This window comes from Patella vulgata, chromosome 6, assembly GCF_932274485.2.
Source record: "Patella vulgata chromosome 6, xgPatVulg1.2, whole genome shotgun sequence".
Lineage (NCBI taxonomy): Eukaryota > Metazoa > Mollusca > Gastropoda > Patellidae > Patella > Patella vulgata.
Window position 1 is genome coordinate 70339808 of NC_065884.2, and position 10456 is coordinate 70350263.

The window sequence follows — 10456 nt, forward strand, 5'->3', positions numbered from 1 at the left end:
CAGAAGGATTGCCAGGTAACGAAACATACACACACAACAGCTAATTCAACGAGAGAACTCAACAAGGGTTGTCGCATATATATTGTTTTGTAGGTAATGGGAGCATTTAACCCTTTCACACTACAATTAACGTGACGTCATAATGCCCACGGAATCCATTTATTTTTGATAATCATATTTTAATTGATTGTTTTCTTATATTTGATCATTATGCAAATGCTTTTGATGGGAACTGACAAAAAGTATATATTTTCCTGAAGAAGAATGAATGGTGGATATTATGTTAGAAACATGAGTTCCCCCAAAACTATTATGCCTTTTCTTGTAACCATAGCAACATACATAAATTCTTGTGAATAATAACAAAAGTAAACCGTTATTTAAATTCATTAATAAATTTCAAATATTTATTAATATTCAATAACATTTAAATAACAAAGATAAAAATAAAAATCATTATCAACAATAACAATAAAATTGGATATTTAGTGGTAAAATTTAAAATATCACAAAAATAGATATTTACAGATTTTATCATATTTAAATTTCTATACATAATACAGATACTGTATATATTTGAATTTTAGACAAACCAAGATAATATTTATAATTATTATAGAATGTATACAAGAAACCAATAATTCTGAATGTTCACTGTTTTGTTAAAACGAAAGTGTTACCATGGCAACCAATTGAAAATAATGCCTATTTGGGTTTTTCTAAAAAAGGACACTACATCATCTACAGTCTCAATATCATCATACTTATTCACTACATGTGAGGCACATTAACCTAACAATGATAAAATTAACAATCATCAGCAATAATGACAATAAAATTAGATATTTGGTGGTAAAATTTAAAATATCACAAAAATAGAAATTTACAGATTTTGATCATATTTAGATTTCTATACATAGTACAGACACCGCAAAATATATGGAATTTTAGACAAACTAAGATAATATTTATAATTATTATAGAATGTATACAAGAAACCGACAATACTGAATGTTTACTGTTTTGTTAAAACGAAAGTGTTACCATGGCAACCAATCGAAAACAATGCCTATTTTTTAAAAAAAGGAAAATACATCATCTACAGTCTCAATATAATCATAGCTATTCACTACATGTGAGGCACAGTAAGCTAACAATGATAAAATTAACAATCACGATCAACAATAACAATAAAATTATATATTTTGTGGTAAAATTTAAAATATCACAGAAAAAGATATTTACAGATTTTGATCATATTTAGATTTCTATAAACAGTACAGACACCGCATATATATATATATATAATTTGAGTCAGAGACAAACCAAGATAATACTCATCATTATTATACAGTGTGTATATATAAGAAAGCGATAATATTGAATGTGTTACCATGGCAACCAAATGGAAACAGTGCCTATTGAATGAAAAAGGACAATACATCATATATGCAGTTCGATATCATCATAATTAAGCTAACAATTTGACTTTTTTGTGTTTCCTAGCTGGTGCTGCATTTTCTTTATTTGGGTCCATGTAGGGAAAATTAACAGTATAATGATATCTGTGGAAACAGGGATATGGGCACATTCTTTTATTACACACACCACAACCATAAGTGGTTTCAACGCGGTTTGAATGGACAACACACCTACCCTGATTCTCATATTTATATGGAGCGTGTTCCAAGGTTCTATCAAACCTTATTTCTGGTGGTAATGTAACAGATGGACGCCCTCGTTTCTTAGTGAATGTTCTGCCACCTATCAACCCATCAGCCATGAAAAACTCATGTTGTGACAACTTTGACTGTGAATGAATTTTCTTATGTACAATAAAGGCTTGAACAGCAGAGAGTCTTAACAAATGCATAAACACTTGTATGTACCAAGTCAAAGATTTCATATGACGTCTATATGTAGCAACACGTTGATCAGATAAATCAACACCCCCCATATAAGAATTATAAGTGATAATAGCCCTAGGTTTGCTGATCGTAACTTCTTTACCACCCTGTTTCTTGTCTCTTCTCTGTATATCAACATCATCAAGATTACCTACAAAATAAAATGATAAATGAATAAAATACAATTTTAGCTTATTCGTAATTGATGAAATTAATTTTCACTAATATATTTTCGAATTATTTGTTTCACTTATATTCAAAAGTTATTGACAAAGATGGAAGATCTACATACACTTCCGGGGGCTGCGGTAGCTTAGCGAGTACTGTGCTTACTCTCTAACCAGGAGGTCGTAGGTTCGATCCCCGGTCTGGGAAAGAACATCTGGATTTTTCAATTCAGTGTCGGTGGCACAGACCTGAGGGGCTGAAATGCAATAGCACCTAGTAGTTTGGATGGGACAATAAACGAAGTCTTGTGTGCTGCATCAGGGCGCACTTTAGAGAACTCAGACAGTTTCCCTCATTGCACATGCCCGTCTCAATTAGCCAATACAAAACGTGCAAAAAAGTAGGACGTTTAACCCCTTTTTATTTCATTTCAACATACACACCCATTTTATATTCAATACCGCAGACACATTTGATTACCGTAACTGTATAATATAACATTTTTTTAATTTTTATTTTAAAAATATGCCTACCTGGGATATTTGTTAATAGATTGACAACTCTCGTGTCTTTCCAGCTTACAGCCAAAACATTGTTTGAGATTCTTTTCAAACTTTCACCTTTCTTTAGTTTTTTAGTTGCACTTTTTTTCATATCAGATGGAAGTCGTTTGCGGTTGCTGTTTACAGTGCCGCAGGATAAGGTTTTTACTTGAGATAGATATTCAATAAGTTCTATACTGGTATAATAATTATCCATAAATAAGTAGTGACCCTTGTTGAGAAAAGGCTGACAAACGTCAACAACGATTTGAGCTGTTTTAGATAATTGTGTGTCCTAGGGTATAATGTTTAGCACATATCCACTAGATGATTCTGCTAAAGTAAACAGTTTTATACCCCACTTTATAGGCTTATTCTTAATGTATTGTTTAATTCCAAGTCGTCCTTTGAACTTTAACATAGTTTCATCCACTGCAATTTCACGTTGGGGATTGTACACAAGTTGAAAACGTTTCACAACATAGTCTAATAGTGTTCTAATCTTCCAGAATTTATCTGACTTATTTACAGTTGTTGATGAATTGTCTACAAAATGAATACACGACAATATTTGAAGGAATCTTTTGCTGGTCATTGTCTGATTGAAACCAGGTGTTTGGGTAAGCCAATGTTTTGACCAATAACTGGCAATACGACCCTTTTTTTGCACAATACCAGTAGCGATGACTAGACCTAGCCACGTTTTCAATTCGGGCACTGAAATATTTGTCCAATCTTTATGAATATGTCTGCCTTCTTGACATTGTTTAGCGTACCTGTTTGTTTCTACAACAATATCTCGCAAAATATAGTCAGTAAATAAAAGTTGGAATAAATTGACGGCTTCAAAATGTTCAACACCTTCGAGATCTTTATTTACTCCAACAAGGTGTTCAAAAAAAAACTAACATCGGGCAGCTCAGTCAATTTTTTGGTCCATTCACAATTCTTTACCGGCACTGCATTTTCATTAGGAGCTTCACCATCGTCATCATATTCATCCGAATCATCGTGTTCCAAATCAATTTCAACATCCACATCGCGGGCGAGACCGTCTAAATCACAGTCGCTTGAAGCAGACTCACTGACGCTGTCGTCGGAATTTAGTTCGAACGCACTGTCATCATCACTGGCACGCTCTATGTCACTGTCGTCGCTTTCCCAGAAACAGGGGTCCGCTAAAACAACATCCACTGTTCGCTTGGCCATTTCAATCGACAATTTCATAAAAACATGACAGGAAACGCGACGAATCGTCAGGGTAAGGACTCAGACTAGCAATTATTTGCCCATTGACTTCAATGTTAAATGGCTGTAACATCACAGGCTGTAGCTTTTTTCTCAACATTCCGTTGGTTCCAATCTTTATAGGCACAATGGGGACAACATTTGGCAATCTCCTCATCATAATTTTGTAGGGGGTTGACCATTTAGATTTTTTGCTACACGGATTTGAAGTTGACTGGGGTGAAAATCTCACTTCCGACACAATGACTGCTCTGCAGAAAGACACTTTACACCCCCTATCCCTCCGCTGTAATATCATCAGTATTACCCAAAACTGCTATGAAATTGCAAATTTGATCCCTTTTCTCCAATTCTAGACCAAAAAGTCAACCCAAAAATGCAGGAAGAGGGGAGAAAAAAATTAAGGGAAAAATTGTCTATTTATAACTCGCACTACATTCGTCCATCATGAAATAAGGGGAAATAATTACTAGTCTTAGTCCTATATACCTCACATGTTTCTGCAGTTTAAACAAATCTGTTGTTATCTAATAAACAAACATATATGCAATTCCCTGACCAAAGAATATGAAAATCTATGCATTTTCAGATGAGCTGTGCGGCATTCTGCAAACACTATAATGCATCAGAAAACTGCGGAATTTCAGACAGAAATTTAAAAGCACATGAATTTTGAATTAAACAGAACATTTTTATTTTTGAACATAAATGCATTCTGTAAAAAGATGAGATAAATTCAATATAAATCAAACACGAAAATACTTTAAAACAGTAATCATGATGCAATATTAGACTTTTTAACACTTTCATCGAAAACCACACAGTTTTTCTCTGTTAACGTAGTTTCAAGTGCCAAATTGTGGTCAAATCTAAAATGTTGAAACATGCAGTGCCTATCAATTTTAAAATATCTCCTATATAGCTGTATTTCCATAGGATAAGTAAGTTGAAATAATCTGATTATGTAACACTACAACAGCTTTTTCATCCCTACCCCCCAGTTTGGAATCTGATAATTTAAAAGCACATGAATTTTGAATTCCACAGAACATTTTTATTTTTGAACATAAATGCATTCTTCAAAAAGATGAGATGAATTCAATATAAATCAAACACGAAAATACTTTAAAACAGTAATCATGATGCAATATTAGACTTTTAACACTTTCATCGAAAACCACACAGTTTTTCTCTGTTAACATAGTTTTAAGTGCCAAATTGTGGTCAAATCTAAAATGTTGAAACATGCAGTGCCTATGAATTTCAAAATATCTCCTATATAGCTGTATTTCCACAGGATAAGTAAGTTGAAATAATCTGATTATGTAACACTACAACAGTTTTTTCATCCCCACCCCCCGGTATGGAATCTGATACATTGCTGACCAATCATAGGTCGCCCCGTTCACTCGAGCCTGTCAAATGATTTACAATGGCGATGGTGCCTACAACTTTCCTGACCAAGAGATATGCACAACCGTCGATCAACACACAAGCCATTAATGTTATCTTCCAATATGAGAGGCCATGATAAACACACAAGCGTCCTTTTCAAGCTCGGAAATTAAGTCATCACCAAAAAGCAAAGTTTACAGAGGTCCCAAACTGATTACGATTTGCCCTCCACTTCCACCACAGGTGTCATAGAGATCAGGGATGAAATTGATATGCATCATCGTTCTCCTAAAGCCAGTCCAGGAAGAGATCAGGTTTTGAGATGTAGACCTGAAATGTTAAATTTGGATGAGAATGAGAATTCTGGGGCGAATACTATCCAGGGAAATGGTCATTGACATCCAGAAAATGGTCAAAATGTGGAATTCTGTCATTCAGTTAAATGTCAAGGGGAGAAGACAGGCCTGTGCAGTACCAAATTTCCAGCCCATTACTATTAGTGAGCAGAAGTGGGGATGAGGTTGGATTTACTTCTTAAAGTGTATGAAATGCACATTTATCTCACCTGTTTTGCTTCTTTTTTTTTAATACTTGTGTTGAGGTCAATCATTCCACTCTATGAAACATTGCCCTGGCACCTGAAATGATAGGAGGCTGGGGATAAATATGCAATAAAAAACAGTGAGAAAATAAGAAAAAAATATGGTTTCAACTGGAAATAGAAATAAACCTCTTTATTTCTCGCGAACAGCCCGTCACTGGCCCTCCAAAAAGAAACCAGTTAACAATCAGTAAAAAAGTAAACCTTGAGTGTCACATAAGTCTAAGCCAATCTCAAAGGTAGATGCCATGTTTTGAGGTTCGGTCTAAATATTAAGGCCAACTGCATGTTTGGTCAAAAGTCACACAGGTGTGAATTTTGGAGTGTACATGTTAACATTTCATTGTATGATGTCAAAAACATGTTAGGTCTAAATGTTAAGGCCAACTGCAGACTTGGTTCAAGGTCACAACATGTAAATAGGGTTAGGGCACATGATTTTTTTACACAATTGTGGGTTTGGGCTAGGGTCAGAACTAGGTCTTGGCTTAGGCCTAGGCTACATGCTTTTTGACAAGATTGTGGGTTAGGGTTAGGGTAAGGACTGGGTCTTGGGTTAGGGTTAGGGTCAGCCTTGTTTACATCTCGTGACTTTAGACCAAATCTGGAGTTGAGTTGGCCTTAATATTTAGACCTAACCATGTTTTGATATCATTGTGAAGAAAATGTTACACATTTACAACCCAAAATTCACACTCAACCAACGGATACCCCCAATCATGGCTATTTTGATACCAAATAGTCAAAAAACTTACTGCTGGGCAATAAAAAAGCAGTATTCTTACTATTTCTGACACTTTCCATTCAAAACTTCAGGAAATAAGCCCTTGAAAAAATATCAACATCCCGAGTCGGCCATGTTTCTTTATCTCATCAGGACTCAGACTAGCAATTATTTGCCCATTGACTTCAATGTTAAATGGCTGTAACATCACAGGCTGTAGCTTTTTTCTCAACATTCCGTTGGTTCCAATCTTTATAGGCACAATGGGGACAACATTTGGCAATCTCCTCATCATAATTTTGTAGGGGGTTGACCATTTAGATTTTTTGCTACACGGATTTGAAGTTGACTGGGGTGAAAATCTCACTTCCGACACAATGACTGCTCTGCAGAAAGACACTTTACACCCCCTATCCCTCCGCTGTAATATCATCAGTATTACCCAAAACTGCTATGAAATTGCAAATTTGATCCCTTTTCTCCAATTCTAGACCAAAAAGTCAACCCAAAAATGCAGGAAGAGGGGAGAAAAAAATTAAGGGAAAAATTGTCTATTTATAACTCGCACTACATTCGTCCATCATGAAATAAGGGGAAATAATTACTAGTCTTAGTCCGTAAACAACATTTAGAGTTATTTCCCTTCTATATTGACGGTCAAGGTGAAATTCCTGAATTTTAACCCTTTACACCTCATTGACGTAATATTACGTCAAGTAGTCGGAATTATATGACGTAATATTACGTCAAGTAGTCGGAAAGGGTTAAAAGACATCCAAAACTGATCAAATGTAACCATCCTTTAAGTTATGATCAGAAATAATTAAAACTTGATTGACTTCTAGTTTTTCTAGATGCGAATATTTATGATACGAAACCGGTAACAGTGATATGTTTAAATGCTCGACTTCTCGGAAATCGTTGGAAATCAGGCGTAATAACGTAAAAAACTGTGTATTAATTTCACCACAATCGACCCTCCCCCCCCCCCCCCAAAAAAAAAAAAATATTCGCTTTTAAAGATAGGTTGCCAGGCAACGAAATATACGAACACAGAAGCTAAATCGTCCGTACGGTCGACAAGGGTTGACGCATATTTATTTTCTGCAGGTAATTGGCGACATTTACAAGACAATTTCATACAGATCAGATTATAATTTTTGTCATTTGGGGTTCACATGGTTCTACAAACTGAAACAAGGGCATTAACAAGGCATTTTGAAATTTGACAGGCTTTTCCGTTTTACTCATTTAAATAATACATATACATTTCATACAGATCGAAAGGTAACGTTTGTCATTCAAACGTTCACAAGTTTCACAAAGTAAAAAAAAGGGTCATAACCCTAGAAATAATTGACAGAAAGTGCTGAAATTCATTAGAACTCCGTTTCACAAATTTAAATGATGCATATCAATTTCATACATATCGGATGATAACTTGCATTAACAAGGTTGAACAAAGTGAAACAATGGCCATAACTCTAGAAGTAATTATTGTAAATTGCTGAAATTGAATAGGCTTCTTGGATTCACTAATCTAAATGATGGATATAAATTTCATACATATCGGATGATCACTTTAGGCGCTAGACCGTTCACGTTAGCCTCCACAGCGTTCATAACATTTTCTTGGTGATCAAGGGCCATAACTCAGATCGTAATTATCGAAAATCACTGAAAAGCAATAAGTTTTAAGTCAATCCGATACACTTCAGCCTCTAACAATCGCAGACACTTTACTGACGGGAGCGACGACAATACGGGCATATAAAAATAAACATTGTAACACAATAACAAAATACGATATTTTAGGATATATTTTATTAACGGATGACTAATTATAGTTTAATTAAAATATGAATTTGTAAATAATACAATATGTAAGTGGCACATATTTGGAAATCTCCAGAAATAATAGATGTCATATCTTACCATCACTAAATAACAATTTATAACAATTATTTAAAGTACAACAGACCAACAGTGACGCTGATGTCCCCCGTCGAAATCCCAAAATGTGTATTTATTGCACATTTATATTTTACAAAAAGTATGAGCAATCAGACAGATTATAAATGTATATACAATGTATAATTAGTGTAAACATAAAATGTTCACGATGCTTGGTAGTGAAACTATACACTGCCACTGGGCTTCGTCACTCTCCATCAGTTAGAATCAAAGTCACCACTTTGCCTAAGCACAGAATGATCAGCATCGCAATTTGTTAAGGTACTGATGTAATGAAACTATAAACGAAGTGCATTCGCCCAATAAACATCTACACAAAGTTTGCACATTCTAGCTCAATTAACAGGAGAGTTATTGGGTCCCGAATAGTGTGACAGACAGACAGACCCAATTTAATAGTCCTCTGCTTTCTTCGAAAGGTGGGGAACAATTATACTACACTGCAATCGTTAACGACAACCCATCATAAGTAAATGGTTATTGTTAAGTTGGAAATTGGTTGCATAGTGGTGGTTTTCCAGTATTCAAGTCTATGTTATAACAAACACTACTGGCATAACAAAATTCTCACGATTAAATATGAAATTTACATTAGCAAGTGCAAAAATGAATGCAATGAAAGAAACAAAATATATACACAATGATTAATAACAGGTTTTGTCATAACATTTTGAGGTAATTATATCGAATGACCTGAACACGAATTTAACAAGTCTTAGATAACTAATATAAGACATCAAATTCATTATAGGTTTACCTTTCTAATTTTAGAACTAAGCGCAAATAAATAAACCAAATCGCCCCTTGGCATAGTACACAATTGCATGATACTTTCAGGAAATTCAGGGTATACAGCACAATCAAGAACAATAAATAATTTTGCTTGTAGTCGTAGATGACAAAATCCCTCCTGCAGGCGGGTAATTTGTGTTTAAAAACAATATTTTTATCCAGGATATCTGAATCGGATTGGGAAAAAAAGGCTTAGCCTGAGTAAAACCCCTCTTCCTAAATAATATAGAACTATATACATAATATTAATACAGGCGGGTAATATGTAAAGCATTTCTGCGCAAAAAATACATATATACATATAACTATAAAACCGTTAATAATTTGTGAAAATGGTGGAAGTATATGCGGCTACTGAGGGAATGTTATTCCAAATCTTTCAAATTTAACCAAACACAATATATACTATTCAAAAAAAGTAGGGGATATTTGATTTTGGGGCATTAATACTAAAATGTGCAAATGACTACGAAAAAAGTCACTATAGAACCTAACAGAAGAAACATTTCCAGTTACATGTGACGCCCAAACGCACCAATAGCTACCGCATGGAATGCAGGTGATGCTTGGGATCATCATGGGGGTCCAACCCAAGATTTGCACGACTCTGACTTGGAATGTTACAGTCATTGTGGCATTGAATTCCAGGGTGGAAACATCAGTTTAATTGTTTTAGTGACCAGAAAACAAATTTTGATATGCGTCGGCTTACCCAAAATGAAAGGTTACGTGCCCTTGGCATGCTACAGATCGGCACAACACAGGCGGTTGTGGCGCGGACGATGAATGTTTCTCAGTCTGTCATAAGCAGGCTATGGTCCAGATACCGTGATACACAATCTGTACAGGACAGACCACGCTCAGGTCGACCAAGGGCGACAACTCAAGCCCAGGATCGATTTATCCGTACCTTGGCCTTGAGAAATCGTGTCATCACAGCAAATCAGATCAGCGCTCGTCTTCAAACAGACACTGGTGTGAGAGTGAGTGGCCAGACGATTCGGAATCGACTGCATAGGGGTCACCTTCGCGCCCGACGTCCTCGCGTGATCCCTTGTTTGAGAAATCATCACATTCAGGCAAGACGTCGTTGGTGTAGGGATCG

At 35.4% G+C, this 10456-nt stretch overlaps 2 long non-coding RNA genes across 3 annotated transcripts; both read right to left on the reverse strand.

The window, feature by feature from the left end:
- Positions 1–393: 393 nt before the first annotated feature.
- LOC126823917 (uncharacterized) lies at positions 394–3871 on the reverse strand. Its single transcript, XR_007681364.2, has 2 exons — positions 2609–3871; positions 394–2058 (listed from the first exon to the last, which is right to left on the reverse strand). It is a non-coding gene; the product is annotated as an uncharacterized LOC126823917 (long non-coding RNA).
- Positions 3872–4654: 783 nt separating this feature from the next.
- LOC126823916 (uncharacterized) lies at positions 4655–7199 on the reverse strand. Of its 2 annotated transcripts, none has more exons than XR_007681363.2 (3): positions 6647–7199; positions 5826–5898; positions 4655–5590 (listed from the first exon to the last, which is right to left on the reverse strand). It is a non-coding gene; the product is annotated as an uncharacterized LOC126823916 (long non-coding RNA). The 2 variants fall into 2 exon arrangements; XR_007681362.2 differs by having other exon boundaries at positions 4656–5590; positions 6617–7197.
- Positions 7200–10456: the final 3257 nt, after the last annotated feature.